General features: G+C 45.6%; 1 pseudogene; it reads right to left on the bottom strand.

Moving 5' to 3' along the window:
* Nucleotides 1-18218, bottom strand: part of LOC144773950 (solute carrier organic anion transporter family member 2B1-like) — an 846173-nt pseudogene that overhangs the window by 138501 nt on the left and 689454 nt on the right.

Below are 18218 nucleotides of genomic sequence, written 5' to 3'. Positions count from 1 at the left end.
ACCTCAACCAGCATTAAAAATGGGTAAACCTGCCTTGGTGACACATAATCCTGACTGAGCATCTCCTACTGATAATGAAGAATGCACCTCTACATCTTAAGGGCTAACATTCTGGGTTGTTCCTCATCTAACAGCAGAAGCAAGAATACATGTTTAAGCATCACAGAGTGACAGTACTCATCACATTGGTGTATCATTAGAATGCATTGCAATTGCAGCCCCTAAAGGCATCACAGATGAAATCACATGATTATGCATATACAGTCAGACACTCTAGCAGGAATGTCTGGCAACATAACCCCACTTTGCTTATGACATCACCTTTATCCTGTACTTCACATTAAACAGGTGAACATCAGTCCCCCTAAAAGAAATAACCATTAGTAAATGCATTTTGGTGCAATTACCCCTCTTCACCTCCAGGTGATGCCCTTATCCAGATATCCCCAACTCAGCCCTTCACTCCATGATGCACTTCGCAATACACATTAAGCTGTAGAACAAAAGTTCCAGCCCAGAAGGTGGTAACTGCTGGCTGAGCCCTTGAGGGGTTGTTTCATTTAAGTCCCCAATACACTTAGGGTGTGACTTTATCTTCATGCTAGGGGGAGACTGCGCTTCTCCAGCAACTCCCCCGGCATCTTTGAAGGCTCATGTGGTGGTGACCCTGTCCTCCTGGGGCCACCACAAGCAGAGAAAGCCGTTTTTGCCCTTGCATGCCGGTCCTGGCTTGCAAGGTATTATGGGAATTCTTGCATTTTGAAGCAGCCGCGATCCCACTGGCGGCATCGCCGCATCCTGCTCGTAGGTGGGGGGCCCGGTCCCACCTGGACCCCCCGGGGATTCAGCGCAACTCAGGGAGCCCACCCCCGGCTTCTCCTGCTGGGGCGAGCAGCCCGGGGAGCCCACCCCAGCTGTGCGGCCACAGGAGCCGGCACATTCCTTCTGGTCTGCCAGCTCCAGCGTGCAGACACGGAGGTTCCTGCCGGTCCGGCAGACCTCAGGGGAGAGTGACGGCACTCCCCCCGCCTCCCTCCAGCTTCAGGGCCTGGGGATGGGGTCCCGGGCCCCCGCCTCCTCTTCGCGGGGAGCGCGCCTGCGCACCCCGTCTTCACTTGGTCGCCCGGGGCCAGGGTGAGCTCCTGGCACCCCCGCCTCCCGCATCTTCACGGGGAGCGAGATGGTACTCCCCGGCTTTGGCCGGGTACCTCTTCGCAGGGGGGTGGGACGTGACGACGCTCCCCCCAACTTTACTTCTTCAGGCCCGGGGGTGTGGTCCCGGGCCCCTGAGCACATTTTTACCGGGGTGCGATGGTGCTCCCCTGTCCCTCTTCTTCCACATCACGGGGGCCAGGGTGGGCTCCTGGCCCCCTTCTGGGACAACTTCATGGGGTGCATTGGCGCCCCCGACTTTGCTTCCTCCTGGGGCAGCCCCTGGGACCTCATCCACCCCGGGGGCCTTTCTGAGACCGGCGGCGGAGCCCTATGCGCTTCGTCGTCGGTCTTCCTAGGGGTCAACGGTTCTCTACCTTCCAGAGGCCATATCTCAGCCCCTGGGGGTCCGATCTGCCCATTTTTGCATCTTCTTGCTCCTGGTGGTGCCCCCCAGCCACTGGGAGCACTCCACTTTTCCCTCCGGCTCTGCAAGAGGGTGCGTTCTGCAGGGAGCGGTCTTCACTGGCTCCCTGCGGCAGCCTTTTGCCTGGCTCTCCTCCTGGGTCTGTCTTCTCCCTGCGCAGAGTCCCCTGCTTCTGCGCATCGGTCCTGGGTTCTTCTTCTGGTGCTGTTAGGGCCCTGGGGACAGTCAGGGGTTTCCTCCTTCCAACTGCCCATTGACAGGCTCCAGCACCTTCTGCCTCAGCAGACCACACCCCAGAGAGAGCTTCCCTTCCTCTGTAAGCACTTTATAAAGTTGAGTAGGGGGCTGGCAGGAAGTCTCTGTTGGTCCTATCAAACAGCGACACATCACTTCTGTAGTGTAGTTCCTATATTCCCAATAGGCTCTGCGCATTGGAATAATATATCCTATAGATTTGACGTAGGACTAAGGTCGACTAGGTCTCTATCGAATATACTAAACTTAATAGTGAGTGCCAGCTAGCTCAGAGGTCACTAGAAACTTTCTCGAATTCACAAGAAGGGATTCGTTTCGGACAACCGCATAAACATGACAACTTTATTTCCCAAGAATAAGAAATATATCTCTAGAGTCGCGGAAACAATAGATAAGTATTTCACTCAGCCAATCGTGCATGCTTCGTTTGAACAGAGCTGCAGAGAAATAGAGAGACTGGCGTTTTCAATAAAAAGGTTTATTGAACAGTCTTCTTTCTCATTCGAGAGAAGTGAACTGCTACAATCGTTAAGCAGACTGCAAAGTATAATGCGTACAGCGAGAAGAGTATTATAAAATAATATTGTAAAATCATTGTATGGTTTCTAAGCCACATAAAAATGGATGTACCATGTTACTCCGCATACTTTTACTCCGCATACCGTTACAACGCGACTTTTACAACGCATACCATTACAACGCATAGCTCTTTGGGGTGCTGGATAGTGGTAAGTATAATTTACTATTCTAACTCCAGTCCCCGTGGACCCTAGGGAAGGTGTTGGATAGTAAATTATACTTATTCCCTATCCTAGAGCGCCCCCCAGCGCAATGCGTTGTAATGGTATGCGGAGTAAAAGTCGCGTTGTAATGGTAGTGCGGAGTAAAAGATGCGTTGTAACGGGTGTATACCCATAAAAATACATGCATAAATAACATTGACTAAAATACTCAACTGGTGCTTCTAAATACGCCTACCCCAATGTACCTAACCTAAGTCTAGTACACAGGAAGAAGTAAGGATTGTATAGCATAGGTTTAGTTGTTTTTGCCAAGAATCTACCAAAGGTTTCTCTAGGTTCTAATCAGCTCCATACCTTCGTTTAGAATGAAGGAGGTCTGGTATCTCTGTCTCAGGACTTGATTTCCCAAAACCCCGCAAGGGGAGCTTGGAAACACCGGAGCTGGATTCTCGGCGAGAGAAAGGCAGTCTCTTGATCAGTGTGTCAGCTGGAGGGTCGGCTTCCTTCGGCACTTGCTAAAGCGAACTGCGTCGGGCAAGTAGATAGTCGAACTGGTCCTAGCCACCGTAGTTTGCCATAGCAAGTGAAGGTATATTTATACCTTGAAGGTGTTTAGAAATGCCATAGTTTGAAATAAAGTCGGGCATAATAACGTAAGGAAAGAACCCCTAGGGAATAGTTTTCCTTTGTAAAGTACATGAGATCTTGGACAAATCAATATTCAAGCAAGGGGAAGTTCCCTAAGTGCTTAAGCCGATTTTCCAAGAAATCGTTGTGACGTTTGGTAGGGGTGGAAGTAGCCATGCCTGTATTTGGTCTGCATGGGCTATGTCTAAATAAGAAATTTAATTTCTATGCCTATATAAGGGCAATGTGAATTGTACCTATATAAGGGCATGAAACGGGAAATTCACTCGGAGCCTAAAACGCCACACAACACCCACTCAACTTTATTATGTACGACATTACTAAGTTCTAAACACATTAAACATATCTAAATAATGTGTTAAAACCCACCCAAAATACATAAAGATGCATTGGTACTGGTTGTACACGAAAAGCATTTGTGCTGTACGCATTTTAAAGCATTGTTTCATTCAAAGCATATAGATGACATTTGAAAATGTCATCCAAATGAATCACGAAAATACATTTATGAAATGGCTCTTAAGTACAGAAGAAAAAGTTGAGACCATTCTATGGCAGATTATATAAATTGTTTGAATGTGGACAAGGTCAAATATTGTCTCTTGGAAGTTTTTCAAAGAATTCTCGTTCTCTATGAATAGTTCTACTATGAGCAGATTACTTTGTGCCAAAAAATGAAAAATACAAATTAGGAAAAACACAAGTTTGATCACAGAAAAAATAGAGTTCCAAAGTTAGAAACTTGTTTTGAAAAATGAAGGTTGAATTCAGAGTCTCACAGAACACTGTGTGCCAATTCAAAAGTCAGTGTTATTGTTTGGAGAAAACATCAAATCTTCTAAGTCTGAAAAGAATTTGTCTACCATTGTAGGTGAAAGTTGGATTACCTCGTTAAGAAGATTAATTGCACAAAGATGCGAAGCATTGCCGTCAGCGTTGGTCACGTTAGCAATGTTCGAATTGGATTGGAAGAGTGTTCCGCTTTCCTCTCGTACCTCATCGTCAGCATTTTGTGTCTGTGAAATCTCAATGAATGCCATCATCAGAATTGGTAGCCGCTGGGGACAACACTGCGCATCGGTCTTTACCGAGTCCAGCAAAGCATCAACATCCGTTGGCATGACTGATGGGTGTGTGAGACAGATGTCTAACACGCATTCTTCTCCACATAGCAGGCATTGTAGAACAGGTAAGATGCAATCTTGCCAGATTGGTCTGAATGACATAAACCATGAGGTATTTAATTCTCTTAAACGAAAAATTTGGACTATGCGATCACAACACTTCATCGCCAGAAGAGTGTTCTCCATGGTGAACTGGGTATGGCTTGTGATTTGGCTTGCCATATCGGAGCAGAAGGAGCAAAATAAGTATCCCGGCTGCGAGTCCCAAAACGAGAGGCAGTCCGCCAAACACAGAGTGCACGAAGTTTGGAAAAACTCATAGGACTACTTCAAAAGTTGCTAACAGTCCAGAAAAAATCATCTTAAATAGATGTACAATCCCACTCGTATCAGACATGTTTAAGATATGACCTCACATTTCTGAGAAATGTACAGGGCAGTTTGTAGTTAATAGGGTGTGTATCTCTGCAGAAGTCCTTGCAACTTGCAGATCATAGGTTTCTTTGGCCGAGGTCAATGGCACAGTTTTTTGTAAAAGAATAGCTTTCATTCTGCTCAAAGTATCAATTCGTATAGAAGAGATGTTCAGCGAAGGCCATAACGTCGACTCCTGGTCTGTCTTCGTTTTTGGAAACAATACTTGCATACAGCAAGTGACCCTGGCTGACACAGTTACAAGATAGGCTAAACCTGGCAACATGCCACAGCAGCTGTGATCATTCAAAATAATATAACCTCCATTAGAAAGTTGCCTAAAAATCGGATCAGTCACTGCAGCTGGTGAACCTTGCAGGTGGCAGGATAAATTGTCAGAGGAGCCATCGCAGGCCCCATGTAAGTTTATACTCTGACAAAGGAGAGAACCGCTTAGTGCATTTTCACAATTTTTACCACTAAGAAACACTTCTCTCCCCTCACTCCAACATATGTGTGTGTAAGGTAATTCCCAGGATGTCTTGATGCATTCTTTAACCAACCTTTCATATAGGCCTGCTGGTATACGTTTTAAGCAATACTGAAGATGGAAAATTGTAACAGGCAGAGTGATTGTACTATGTATTATCCATTTAACCCCTTAACTGTGGGGCTAATTCCCCTGCTGTGCTGGGGGAAGCGGGGACGGTGGCCGTGTGCTAGCTCGTCATGACCACGCCCGTTCCAATGGAACGCCCAGCACAGCAGGGGAATTATGAGCTCAGCTCGTCATGAGCACACGGCCACCGTGGCTCATGACGAGCTGAGCTCATCATGAGCATGGGAGGGGTTAATGGCTGTTTTTTCAGCGACTGTAAATGGCAATCTTTCCAGTTTTTCAATGCTCAGCACCGTATAGTCTGCTCTCCTTGTGTCAATTTTTATTTGTTTATCTGTGAGATTAAATTCAGAAAACAATGACATTGTGTTGATTAAAAGCCAAGGCACATAGCCTGAATGAAGGTTTTGTAACGTCCAGCCTAATAGCATGATAGAACGTAATTGCGACTGACCATGTTGCAACATGAGCCAGTCCTGTTCCATTATGTCTATTGCAGAGGATACTATGCTGTCCAAAGAATATATCCTGGATGAGAGAGTCGTTAACCCATTGTCAACTACAGAGAGAGATTTCTCTAAATTAATACGATCAATTTCCGGTATTCGTTCTGCAGTCTCCGCTTGCGTAATCTTCCATGCTTCATTATATAGGGAATAGATACCGGCGTATATAAAACGTTTATGACACGGTTTTTTAGGTCCTCGTAAGAAGTCCCTCAGGTCAGCGCCATCTTTAAGTAAAGATAAGTGTTGTTTTACTTCCTTCAGTGTAGACCTGTGTAGCCACTCAAGGCACAGTGTCACTACACTGTATGATGTTCCCATCCCTGGATGCTGTCTTTGAACATATCTTGGATCTGGCCTAGTGTACGTGAACCCTTGTGTCTTATTCAGGAATCTATCTTGACAGTTGTTTGTGTCTGTGAGCCAGAATAACAATTTTTTCCAATCAGGATCTGTTCTGTTGTGAAGCAAAATAGTATGTACGTCGACCTCCCCCTCTGGAGTGTTACTGCTATCAGATGTAGGTGTAGGTATGGACGGTCTGTTTAAATCTTTTATCTTGGCTAACCCAAGACAAGATGTCTGCTGAACAGTGTCATTCGAAAACAGTATTTGCTCTGGGATGATGCAGGCTCGAAATAAAGCTTCTAATCCCTGCACCTGCCAGTCTTTTGTGCCCCAGACAGTTTTTTTCTCAATGGTGTCTTTCCAAAAGTCAAAACCTAATGTAGACAGCTGAGCAAAAAAAGCCCGCAGGATAAATTTGCTCTGTATTTGTCAACTCTTCATACCTGTCCTATTAACATTTGTAAAGTAAAATGATTCTGGATCTGAAACATTATACCCTGAAAAGTATGGAAATTTGTCCCAAAATGTTTTTGAGCTACCCTTTGGTGGCGTAGGACAATGTTCCCATTAGTTATATGTTAATACAGTTCTAGGATTTGCAGATTTATGCAAGAAATGAAGACCATAGTGATTATAATATTACTTCTGTACGGTCTGTACTTTATGGATCTGGGTCACCCATTTTAAATCTTAATCAAAAGGAGGGAGGGAGATCAATGGATCAACGGACACTAGTTACCACTAGAGTGGAAGGTCCAGTTACAGCATGTGTCCGTGAGTGGTCTTCACTAACAAAACGGGGGGCTGAACTGTTCCTGCAAGCATTGGGAAGAGAATAGGAAGACTACAGAGGGCTGTGCAAGAACTGGCGTGACCAGAGGTGTATATGTAACACCTGTGGGCATCCCTTTTGTTGGATGTATTTGCCTCACACACCCCGAAGGATGTCATGCTTCATCATCGGCGGTTGCTCCTCGTCGGGGGGGGCGGTGCAATCCCCGACGGGCACACCTCAAAGAGGGGCACTTTGGCGGAGATCTTTTGTATCCAACTGCCCTATGGTGAAGTGTGGGTGTGTGGGCGGAGAGGCAACTGCGCCCAGGGTGAAGGTTAAAATGCAGTAAGAGGTACCGGAAACTATTTTATTCTGGTGGTCCCCCTATTGCAGTTAAAATCGTGAAAACGAGCTCACTCAGTGTCACCTCGTTAGGTAGAGTGACCTATGTAGAGCTCTGAAAAACAACAAGTGGTCAACATGTTTCTCGCAATTGGATTAGTATCCTGCGATTCATCAGGACCTTAGAACGTGAAAAGTAAAGAAGAAAATATAACTCAATAACATGCTAGTGTCATGTATATGGTGTGGTATAGGTATGCAGTTTACCTCAATGGGAAGTCCTATGCCTAAGGGTTAAGGGCTAAATACCACATGAGTGGTCGGCGGGTCAGTACATCGGCGGAGATGGGTAGGTGACCATACACGGACACGGGCAGAATGAGCCAAATCTGAAGGCTCACCCCGATGTACTGACCCGCCGACCACTCATGTGGTATTTAGCCCTTAACCCTTAGGCATAGGACTTCCCATTGAGGTAAACTGCATACCTATACCACACCATATACATGACACTAGCATGTTATTGAGTTATATTTTCTTCTTTACTTTTCACGTTCTAAGGTCCTGATGAATCGCAGGATACTAATCCAATTGCGAGAAACATGTTGACCACTTGTTGTTTTTCAGAGCTCTACATAGGTCACTCTACCTAACGAGGTGACACTGAGTGAGCTTGTTTTCACGATTTTAACTGCAATAGGGGGACCACCAGAATAAAATTGTTTCCGGTACCTCTTACTGCATTTTAACCTTCACCCTGGGCGCAGTTGCCTCTCCGCCCACACACCCACACTTCACCATAGGGCAGTTGGATACAAAAGATCTCCGCCAAAGTGCCCCTCTTTGAGGTGTGCCCGTCGGGGATTGCACCGCCCCCCCGACGAGGAGCAACCGCCGATGATGAAGCATGACATCCTTCGGGGTGTGTGAGGCAAATACATCCAACAAAAGGGATGCCCACAGGTGTTACATATACACCTCTGGTCACGCCAGTTCTTGCACAGCCCTCTGTAGTCTTCCTATTCTCACCCATTTTAAAGCAAGGAAAAAATTAACATTTTTACTGTTGCGTTGATTCCACCTGGTGTCGCCCCCACTCAAACTCCTCCCCTCATGTGAAGGGTGTACTTCAGGTGAGCAAAAAAAGATCAAAAGTGAGAAACCTGTGTGAAAGGGTTGGTGGTGCCTCACAGAAGTAACAGATTAGTAGTTGCTGATTATGAGAACCTGTGGAAGCAGGCGAGTACCTTCCTGCTCACTCCCATGGTGTTACTTCCGTGAGGCACCACCAACCCTTTCACACATTTTTCTCACTTTTAATCTCTTCTCGCTCATCTGAAGTACACCCTTCACATGAGGGGAGGGGATTGAGTGGGGGCAAAACTAGGTGGAATCAAAGCAAAAGTAAACATTTTTAACTTTTTCCTTGCTTTAAAGTGGTGACCCAGATCCATGTACAGACGGTATAAGAGTAACTGCGGTCTCAATGGAAATCAAATTAGATTGGTGAGGATCTGAGGATGAGATTCACCGTGTGAACAGGAGCAGCCTGGGGAGCCCACAGCTGGCTGTTCCGGCCAGCTCCCTGCATGGCCCGCACCTCCGTGTGCGGCTGCGGGAGACGGCACATTCATCCTGCTCTGCCCACTCCGGTGGGCATATACGGGGGGAGTGCGATGGCACTCTCCATGCCTCCCTCCAGCTTCGGGCCCAGGGATGGGGTCCTGGCCCCACTCTGTTACTTTGGGGCCCAGGATGGGATCCCAGGCCCGTCTCCTTTTCACAGAGAGTGCGCCTGCGCACCCCATCTTTACTTGGTCACCAGGGGCCAGGATGGGCTCCTGGCACCCCGCATCTTCACGGCAGCGTGATGGCGCTCCCCGGCTTTGGGGGGGCACCACTTAAGGGGGGTGGGGGGGGCACGAGACGGCTCTCCCCCGACTTTACTTCTTCGGGCCCGGGGATAGGGGTGCCGGGCCCCTGGGCACATTTTCACAGTGGGTGCAACGGCGCTCCCCTGCCCCCCTGCTTCCACATCACCAGGGGTCAGGGTGGGCTCCTGGCCCTCTCCTGGAGCAACATCACATGGGATGCGTCGGCGCCCCCCGCCTTTGCTTCCTCCTGGGGCAGCCCCCTGGACCTGACCCACCCCTGGGGCATCTCTGAGACCGGCAGCGGAGCCCCACGTGCTTCTTCGCCGGTCTTCTTAGCTCCTGGGGGTCCGATCTGCCCCATTTTCATGTCTTCATGCTCCCGGTGGCGCCCCCGGCCACTGGGAGCACTCTCCTTCACCCTCCAGGTCTCCAAGAGGGTGCATTCTGCAGGGAGCGGTCTTCACTGGCTCCATGTGCCAGCCTTTTGCCTGGCTCTCCTCCTGGGCCTCTCTTCTCCCTGTGCAGAGGCCCCTGTTTCTGCACACCGGTCCTGGGCTCTTCTTCTGGCTCTGTTAGGGCCCTGGGGGCAGTCGGGGGTTCCTCCTTCCAACTAACCATTGCCAGGCTCCAGCACCTTCCGCCTCAGCAGACCAAACTCCAGAGAGAGCTTCTATTCCCCAGCAGGCACTTTTTAAAAGTTGAGTAGGGGGCTGGCAGGAAGTCTCTGTTGGTCCTATCAAACATTGACAAATAACTTCCCTTCCCCTGCTCCCTCCTTCTTGTCCATCCTCTGGGTTTGTTCAAGATGGAGTCGTCGAGGGTCTCTGAAAAAAAAATCCCTTCCTCCCTTGCTGTAGTCACTCCTTGGTGCAGCCTGGTGCCTGGCACCCAGTGAAAGCTGCTGATGGATGAGCCTGCAGCCCCACCCATCTTCTCTTCATGGAGAGGAGGCATTAGCTTGTGGAAGAAAGGTTATCAATCCATCTAGCTGAGGTCAGCCCTCGGCCTGGCCGTGGTTATGAATACTCCTTTTCACATCTGCTACAGTGGACTTTAATGCGTGTCTGGAATCTGTAGGCCTTATAAAAGTTAATCTAGCACATGGGCTCCACATCACCATAGGGGAATAATGAAGTTAAAAACAGTAAAACACACCTACTTTCGCTGGCATGTTCCTTCCCAGTGTATAAAGCCTATTCCATGTCACCACCCAATTCTGCACAAGTCCTGCCGCACCCTTCATCTTGTAGCTGCTGCCGGACTGCACACATTAGGAATCTCCCCTGCCCAGCCCCTACACGTGTGCACACGCATGTACACATGTGCCTGCATGTAACCAGCCCGGTGTCCCTTATTTCAGCTGCTGCGCAGTGGCCTGGACAAACACGGGGGACACCAGTAAAATCCCCATGCAGTCTCCTACATCCTGAGTTCACTGTGGGTAAGTCCCAACTAATGAGTCTCCCCCACAGTAAGAGCTCAACAATTAGGTGCTCAAAAAGCGGCAAATTCGGGCAAGCCATAGTGTCAGAACCACCCTCTAACAATAGTGAAAAACGAAATTGGCAGTATTTCACTATCAGGACATGTTACACCCATCAGTACATGTCCTACCTTTCACATACACTGCACCCTGCCTAGGGGGGTAGCTTGGGCCTACCATAGGGGTGTCCTATGTGCAAGGAAAGGGAAGAGTAGGTCCTGGCAAGTAGCTGTACTTGCCGGGTCGACATGGCAGTTAAAAAACTGCGCACAGGCACTGTGGTGGCAGGCCTGAGACCACATTTCAGGGCTACTGATGTGGGTGGCACAATAAGTGCTGCAAGCCCAATAGTGGCATTTGATTTACCAGCCCTAGCACACTCATGGCACTTTACTAGGGGCATACTGGTAAAACAAATATGCCAATCAGGGATAACCAATCACAATATCACAATATCAATGTACCCAGAAAGCATATGCACTTTAGCACTGATCAGCAGAGGTGAAGTGCCCAGAGTCCTGTAGCCAACAAACACAGGTCAGGAAAAAAATATGAGGAAATAGCAAAATGTTTGGGGATAACCCTGCAAAAAGGGCAATTTCCAACACTCATCTTCTGCAAAGCAATCATGACCAACATCCCTACCCATTTTGCTGACAGGCTCACCATCTTAGCACACCTGCAGCCAGAAAACCATCAGGTTGGAGTCAATGAAGTACAAAAAAGATAAAAAAAGCAAAAGGCCTTCTCCATTTATTCACCCAGAATTTGGAATGAGATCTTCATATCCATCAATACTGCTGCAACACTTCTACAATTTAGGAAAGAGATGAAGAATTGACTTTTTAGAGAACACCACCAAAGATGCAGTAACAGTCCAGTTTCTCTACATTAGAAAATGGCTGCCTCCCTAATCACTCCCAGATGTACCTTTAGCTTTGACCATGCACACTGCTGCACTGCCTTCTTGCTTGGTTCGGGCTATATAAATCTATCTATACTACTATTATAAAGAGAGAACTGTGTCCTTTGAGCCAGGTAAACTTGAAAAGTCACCACCAATCGCAAAACCCAATACAGCGTTGGAAAGGGGAAGTCCAGTAGATGGACATAGGCTATATAAAAAAAAAAGAAAAATATGTTATTTAAAAAATTTACAATAAAAAAAAAGTAGTCCCTTCGAATTAGCCCCGGCCGTGTGAGCTAACGACATATGTGCTGACATCATCATCGGAGGACGGGAGCACGAGGAGGAGCGGTGGACAACAGCGCGTGGAGGAGCGGAGAACTTAGCCACACTGGAGCGGCCTGAGGTACGTGAACCGTGGGGAGGAGCGGTGAAATAAGGAGGACTGGACTGCAGCGGCGACGGACAACAGCGTGGGGAGGAGCGGAGAACTTAGCCACACTGGAGCGGCCTGAGGTACGTGAACCGCGGGGAGGAGCGGTGAAGTAAGGCGGACTGGAGCGGGGTGACAGGTAAACTTTAGCGCTGCAACGGGGCGTGTATACTGGCTTTGTTCGTTTGCAGTGTCGGATGCGTGCCAACAGTGTTAGGAAGCAGGGCGTGTGCGGATGATTGGGGGCACTGAAGGTGGCGGTGAACTTGGGCTGAGGAGGTGGTTGGGGGCCTGAGTTTCGGCGAATGGGAGCAAGCCTGATTGCCCCCGGACAACGTGGGAATGGAAGTGAGCCTGGGGTTAAGCATAGTTAAGAATAAGTACCAGCGCCCAAAACTCTGCTTAAAAGTACGGGACCACTGCAATTACATGTCGGCGGGTGGAATACCAGCAAGCCTGATTGCCCCCGGACAACGTCGGGGCGGGCTGCTAGTATCACATATATAGATACATTTACACTATGGAGGACAGTTTCATATGCACATCCAATATTGCCTTACTCTAGTGCAGTTAGAGAACATGTTGCCAGGCTGCATAAAAAGGGAACAAAGCTATATAATATCATAGCATGAAAGGCTATATGTGAAGAAGGATTCTGTAACAGACTCCCATGGTCAAACTTTTTGATGCCATTAGAGGGGTCCACACATACAATGAAAAGCAGATAACTTTATCCAATATCTTGAGGGGGCAGTTTCATGTTACTGGCTGGCACCAACATACCCAGTGACTTAGCACCAGACTGCAAATCAAATGGAGCACACAAGAAAGAAAGGGATAAACTCTCTGAAGTATGGCCAAAACTTTGAAACACATTAAAACACCAGTACACAACTACAAACGCCTAAATGCATTGCAGGCGGATTGGTGAGGGAAGTATGAATGTGAACCACACATTGTGTGGCATAATGAGAAATCACTTTTTCAATGAGCACTGCTAATGATAATTTACACTTCCACTTCTTCTGGGCTTCTGTGGCCATGTTGCCTGTCTCTTGTTTTAAGCTTTCTTTAATTGCACATTCAATAAAGAAAGAGGCGCTTCAATATGAACAGAAAGGTTGGTGAATCCAAGATATTAATTAGCAAACAACGAGAAACTTTTTTAAATCAGGTCCTTAGATATGAACGACTGTTTGTCAATTCCCCTTCTGCACAGCAGAAAATGCTGAAGTTAGCTACGTTTTCACGACACTCAACCCTGGTGCGGTGACAACTATCCAAATAGATGACACGTTCAAGGGCATAGAGATCAATTTAAACTGTTTGCTTGCCCAGGGTTGTGTGCTGGGTAAATTGATGGATAGCAATGTGTGAGATTTTGTTGTCACATTAATATGGAAGCGTTCATTCACTGGTTGTGTACAGACAGATATATTTCTACCACACTGTTGTGAGCATTTTATTTTTCTTTTGTTCCATGTTTCACACACTTTCACTTCACATGTAAGTAAAGGCACACAAAAAAACTAATATTTATGTTATTGTACTTTTACAACAAAACATACCCAAAACTCTCAGCAACATGAACTGTATTCCAATGGCTAGTGATTTATGTTCCTGCTCCACGCTCCTGTGAAGAGGAAGCAAACAATAATTGTATCAGAAATAAATTACTTGCACCAGACAAAGAACCAACACATTTTAACAAGAGAACCATCTAGGTTGCTGCAATAGAAATACAACTGCATTTGATGTGACACACTTTTAAGGTAATGATTAGAGCTTTAGAGTAAATCGCAGCTTGATCCTGATGGTTATAGCCAAGTATGACTCTACCTTTAGGGCACGAAGCACTTAATAAAGCATCGAAAGGAGAAATAAATAACGTGCTTGAGTAACTTCTACAAGTGCCACAGGAAGTAGATGCCATGTCCATCAATATATTCTGTAACTTTTAGCCTTAACAGTAGTAATCACAATAATTCAACCAATGTGCACCACAAAAGGCATTGTTTATCTGTTTCAGCTTAATGGTGAACAATGTCGCCAACTTTCAGCCAAAGCAAGTTAGCTTGTAACTCTGCATCCTCTTCAAATTTCACTCATGCCAGCCTCATCAGGTAAGTGCAATACCTAACCAAGGGAAGCCCAATGTAGGCCCAGGAATATATACTTTTATATTCGACTAAAGGTTGGGGAGAGTCCTATTGCGTGTTTCAAGCTAGACCTTCCCTGGTGGAGCAGTGACTGCCCAGGAGGCCAGCTTGGTGAATGGGGGTGCGGGCAGATAAAGGAAAATGTAAAAGGGGGCCCAGTGTTTGATCCAGGAAGTTTAACTTCTACTTTATAACTAACTACTGTAATGACTCGGGCAGAGGATGGCACAACTATGTGCGGCAGAGTATTTTTATTCTGAAAAAGTTGGCAAAGAGGGAGAAAGTGGGTGAACATACATGAAAATAATATGTATTACATCTCCTTACTGTGGTGTCCTGTATAATATGATTTGTGCCATGGCATTCAGCATGACTGCTTCCTGAAAGGTGAATTAATGCTAAAGTGGCTGGTGATGACAGAGTCAAAGAAGCAAGCATACTTGTGTGAAGGGAGGTCTAATCACTGTGCTTCACCAAGAGCCATTTGGAGAAGTTCTCCTGTTTCCTGAATAACATCTAGTCTCCTTTAAAGCTTCTGAGGCAGCGGTCCATACAGTAAGATGTTCTTGGAAAAAGGTGAGACCTACAAACTTTAGCTTTTTGGTTCTGTAAGTACTTAGGCTGTAAGGGCCAGATGTACAAAGCCTTCCTCAAACTGTAGTGTAGTTCCTATATTCCCAATAGGCTCTGCGTATTGGAATAACATAAACGATAGTTTAGACGTAGGACTGAGGTCGACTAGGTCTCTACTGAATATGCTAGACTTAATTATGAATGCCAGCTAGCTCAGAGGTCACTAGAAACTTTCTCGAATGAACAGGAAGGAGTTAACTTTCCTGATTAGACAAGAAGGGATTCGTTTCTGACAACCGCATAAGCATGACAACTTTGCTCCCTCCAGAACAAGGAATATATCTCCAGAGTCGTGTGAAAACAATAGACAGCTATTTCACTCAGTCAATCGTGCATGCTTAGTTTCACCAGGAGTGCAGAGAAATAGAGAGACTGGCGTTTTCAATAAAAGGTGTTATTTATTGAGCAGTCCTCTTTCTCATGCAAGAGAAGTGAATTGCCACAATTGCAATACTTATCATGAAGTAAAGTGTGTACAGTAAAAGGAGTATTATGAAATAATACTGTAAAAGCATTTATATGGTTTCTGAGCCATATGATTCTTAAAACGGATAAAATATATACATACATAAAATCATTGACTAAATGTACTCAACTGGTGCTTCTAAGATACGCCTACCCCGGTGTATCTAACCTAAGCCTAGTACGTGGGAAGGAATAAGTGAGCTGCTGTTTAAGTTAAGTTAGTTTTTGCCAAGAATCTGAATCAAAAATTCTCTAAGGATCTAATCAGCTCCGTACCTTGGTTATAGAATGAAGGAGGTCTTGTATCTCTTTCTCAGGACTCGATCTCCCAGCAACCCGCAAGGGTGACTGGAAACACTGGAGCTGGATTTCTCGGCAGGAGAAAAGACAGCCTCTCTCTCAGTGCGTCAATGGGATGGTTTGCTTCCTTCAGCACTCGTTACAGCTGGGCTTCGGGTAAGTAGATAGCCGATCTGCTCCAAACCACTGTGTGTTTGCTTAAGGCAGATGCTGGTATATTTATACCTGGAAGGTGCCGAGTTTGACGTAAGGTTGGACATAAGACGTCACTAAGAACTTACAGTTCTTTCTGGACTCCAGGAGTTCTTGTACAAATCAAAACAAAAGCAGGGGGAATTCCCGGGCTGCTGGAGGCTTGGTTTGTTTAAAGAACGCGTTGTACTTTCTAGGAGTCTATGGGAGTAGCCTTGCCGTATTTGGACTGCATTCGCTATGACTAAATATGGATATGATTCTTATGCCTTTATAAGGATATGATTTGTTATAACCACATAAGGGCATGAATCGGGAATATTTAAATAGGGTCCTAAATACGTTTACAACACCCACTCCACGTATAATGTCCATCATTACTAAATACTGAGCAATACTAAACATTTAACGATGCATGTGTTTTCCAACCCACCCCAAAATACATAAATTACATTTGAAATGGTATATGGTATATACACGAAAATGAGTATTTATACTGTACGTTTTTCAAGCAGTGGTATCATTCAAAAAATGCATATATGGTACGTTTGGTTGAATGATTTGCGAAAATTACATTTATGAAATGGCTCTTAATACAGAAAAGAAGGTCGAGACCATTTCATCACATATTTATACAATACTGTACACGTGCTAGAGGCTAAGTCAAAATATTGTCTCTAGAGTCTCTAAAAATAGAAGTTCTGTTCTCTAAGAATAGTTCTACTTTAAGCAGAGTACCATGTGCCAAAAAAAAGGTAAATATTTTGGAAATGGAATTTTTTTTTTCGTTTTCAGGGGAAAAATTAGTTCCAATTGTTTTCAGTAGTGTTGTTTATCAAAAACTGAAGGCGGAATTCAGAGTTCAGGGAACGCTGTGTGCTCGTTGTTTCAAAAGTTATTGTTGTTGTTAGGAGAGAACATCAAATCAGACAGGCTTGCAAAAAATTTGTCTACAACAGTAGGTGAAAGTTGGACCAGGTCCGAAAAAGTTGAAATAGTGCAAATGTGAGAAGCATTGCTATCATCGATGTCTGGATCAGCAATGTTCATGGAAGGTTTACCTGTGTGCCACTTTCATCTCGTACTTCACCGCCACCTAATCGTAATGGTGAAGTCTCAACGAATGCCGTCATCAGGATAGGTAGCCGCTAGGGACAACACGTTGCATGAGCCGTTACCGAACCAAGCAAAGTATCGATATCCATTGGTACTGCTGATGGTAGTGTAAGACAGAAGTCCAACACGCATTCTTCTCCGCATAGCATACATCGAAGCACAGGTAAGATGCAATCTTGCCAGATTGGTCTGAATGAAAGAAACCAGGTAGTACTCAGATCTCTTAGCCGAGGACTTTAGTGATCCGTTCTCGGTATCGTATAGCCACAATCGTTTCTTCCATTGAAGCCTGAGTTTTGTCTGTTGCTTGACTTGCCATATCGGAGCAGAAGGAACAAAAATAAAATTCCTGCTACGAGTCCCAAAAGAAGAGGCAGTCCGCCGACTACAGAATTTACAAAATTCGGGACGATGCCAAGAACTGTTTCAAAGGGTGCTAACAGTCCCGAAAAAAGTGTCTTAAATACATGTGCGATGCCACTGGTAACTGACATGTTTAATATTTGGCTTAACATTTCTACGAAATGCACGGGGCAATTTGTCGATAATAGGGTATGTATCTCTGCTGCTGTCCTTGCAACTTGCAGATCATATGTCTCTTTGGACGAGGTTAAAGGCACAGTTGTCTGTAAAAGAATAGACTTCATTCTGCTTAAAGTATCAATTCGAATAGAAGAGATATTCAAAGAAGGCCATACTGCCGCCTCCATGTCTGGATTGCTGTTTGGATACAATACTTGCATACAACAAGTGACCATGGAAGTAACGCTCACGAGATAGGCTTTTCCTGGCACCATGCCACCACAGCTGCGGTCACTTATTATAACGTAGCTGCCGTTGGAAAGCTGTCTGAAAAATGGCTCTATCTGTGTTGCAGGAGTGCCGTGCAGGTGACATGAAAGGTTGTTTGATGAACCTTCGCAGGCTCCATGCAAGTTAAAACCTTGACACAGAAGTGTACAGCTTAGTGATTCTTTACAATTGTTACCACTAAGAAATACCTATTTTTTCCCTTCACTATAACATTTATGTGTATAAGGTAAAATCCAGGTTGACTTGATGTATCCTTTACCCAACCTTTCATACAGGCCTGTTGGTATATACTTTTGGCAATACTGAAACTGAAAAGTTGTTATTGGAATTGTGATTGTACCATGTATTATCCATTCAATGACAGGTCTCTCTGACATTGTCAATGGTAATCTCTCAAGTTTTTCAATGCTCAGAATCGTATAGTCTGCTCCTTTTTGTGCCAAACTGATTTTTTTATCAGTAAGGTTAAAGATAGAAAGTAATGATGTTG

The sequence above is a fragment of the Lissotriton helveticus genome, chromosome 8 (genome assembly GCF_964261635.1).
Source record: "Lissotriton helveticus chromosome 8, aLisHel1.1, whole genome shotgun sequence".
Classification (NCBI taxonomy): Eukaryota; Metazoa; Chordata; class Amphibia; order Caudata; family Salamandridae; genus Lissotriton; species Lissotriton helveticus.
Note: the sequence above shows the minus strand (reverse complement) of the source record. Positions and strands in the feature narration are given on the sequence as shown.